This window comes from Chelonoidis abingdonii, chromosome 11 (assembly GCF_003597395.2).
Source record: "Chelonoidis abingdonii isolate Lonesome George chromosome 11, CheloAbing_2.0, whole genome shotgun sequence".
Lineage (NCBI taxonomy): Eukaryota > Metazoa > Chordata > Testudines > Testudinidae > Chelonoidis > Chelonoidis abingdonii.
This window is the reverse complement of record NC_133779.1, coordinates 3,568,526-3,570,980: the sequence shown is the minus strand read 5'-3', so window position 1 is coordinate 3,570,980 and position 2,455 is coordinate 3,568,526.

The window sequence follows — 2,455 nt, the reverse complement described above, 5'->3', positions numbered from 1 at the left end:
TTTTTAGAAGGATTCAGGAAGCGGTGAGACCTTGAGAGCTCACAGGTGCACACACACGCACACACACACACACACACACACACACACACACACAGCAGAGCTCAGCCTCTCCAGCAGGGGGTAGCAGGGAAACACACACACACACAGAGCAGAGCAGAGCTTAGCCCCTCCAGCAGGGGGCAGCAGGGAAACACACACACACACACACACACACACACACGCAGAGCTCAGCCCCTCCAGCAGGAGGCAGCAGGGACACACATACACACACACACACAGAGAACTGGTTGATCAGTCTCAAAATGTAACTGTAAACGGGGAATTATCACTGAACGGGTCTGTCTCCAGTGGGGTCCCGCGGGGGTCGGTTCTCGGCCCTGTGCTATTTCACCTTTTTGGCCAGGTAGAAGCTGTAACCTTGTCACTGATGAAGTTTGCAGACGACGGTAAAGATCAGGGCGGGGGAGTAAATACAATGTGACACATCACTGATTCAGGGTGATCGGGATCGCTTGGGAAACTGAGTACAAGCACCCGGTATGTGTTTGAGTACGGCGCGGTGTCAGTGGAGACATCCAGGCACAAAGAATGAGCTAGACGGACAGGCTGGGGGGCTCTCTCCTGGGAAGCCATGACTCTGAAAAAGACCTGAGGGTCGTGGTGGAGAATCAGAGGAACAGGAGCTCCCTGTGCCATGCTAGGACTGAAAGACCTAGTGTGATCCTGGGATGTATAAATGAGAACCTCACGGAGGAGCAGAGAGGTTCTTTCCCCTCTGTGTTTGGCCCTGGTGTGACCGCTGCTGGGATCTTGTGTCCGATCTGATGCCCACCATTCCAGGAGAGTGTTGATGAATTGGAGAGGGATCAGAGAAGAGTCACGAGAATGATCAGAGGGTTAGAAAACCTGCCTGGTCGTGAAGGACTCCAGGAGCTACTTTACCCAAGAGAAGGGGATGGTGTGACTTGATCTCAGGCTACAAGCACCTCGGGATGGTGTTTGACTGGAGTAAGGGCCCGATTCTGCTCTCAGGTGCAGCAGAGTAATTCTCTTAAAGTCAATGGGGTCAGATCCCCAGCAGGTGTCAATTGGCCTTAGCCCCATTTGACATGAGTCTGGTCCCACATAGTTTTACACCAGCATCAGAATCTGTCCTATTGCCTCCACTGCTGCCTTTTGGCCCATGGGGAAGGGGTAGAGGGCGTCAGTACATGACCCCCACCCCCAACAATGCCCCATGTAACCCAGAAACCTCCATGGTGTTCCCCTTTGAAATAGAACAATGGCTTGGCTGGTTACCATGGCAACCAGCTGACGGTCCGGCCTAGTTACAAGCTGTGCCACATCCGTCAATTGCCAGCGCCGCCCCCCTCTGCCCCCCAGCCTCCCTAGGGTCCCCTGGCCTGGTGCTCAATGCCAAGGGCTGTTGGCCCAGGAAGGCAGGACAGCTGATACCACTGGGCCCTGTTCCCCCCCACCCCCTACACACACCTTGGGCCCTGCTCCCCCCTGCCCCAACTCCAGCCCTCACCCTGGTCTCCAGGCTTAAGAATAATTCATTGGGAGGAGGCTCTGCACTGACCGGAGCTTGTATGAGGGAGTCGGGGCTATTTCCTGGGGCTGAAATCCATCTTTCCATCCATCCACCCAACCATCCATCCATCCTCTGTCTCCATCCATCCATCCAACCTCCATCCATCTTCTGTCCCCATCCATCCATCCATCCATCCATTCTCTGTCCCCATACACTCCATCCATCCATCCCATCCATCCATCTCTATCCCTCCCCATACACAATATCCATTGACCCCTCCCATATACTCACTCATTCATCCATCCCTCCATCCTTCCATCCATCCATCTGTCCCCATACACTCCATCCATCCATCTCCATCCCTCCCCCTACACTATATCGATCCATCCATCCCCCCCCACACTCTCTCAATCCATCCATTCCTCTGTCCCCATACCCTTCATCCATCCCCATACACCCATCCATTCATCTTCATCCCTCCCCATACACAATATCCATCCCATATACTCACCCACTCATCCATCCATCCATTCATCCCTCTGTCCCCATACACTCCATCCATCCTCAAACACAGCTATCCATCCATCTCCATCCCTCCCTCCCTCCCTCCATCCCCATACACAATATCCACCCATGAATCCATCCATCCCATATACTCATCCATCCCCATAAATTCACTCAATCCACCCATTCCTCCATCCCCATACCCACTATCTAATCTAATCCATCCCCTTACAAACCCCTCTATCCCTCCATGGGCTCCCTGGTCTGATTTGGGGTGGCAGGGAGGAGAGGTACCAGGTGAGAGGAGCCCATAGATCTGAGCAGGGGAGGGAAGGAGATATGGGGTCCCTTGCTCTGATTGGGAGCCCTCCCTCCGCACATTATGAAGACAGGCTCTGCCAGTCCTGCCCAGGATGC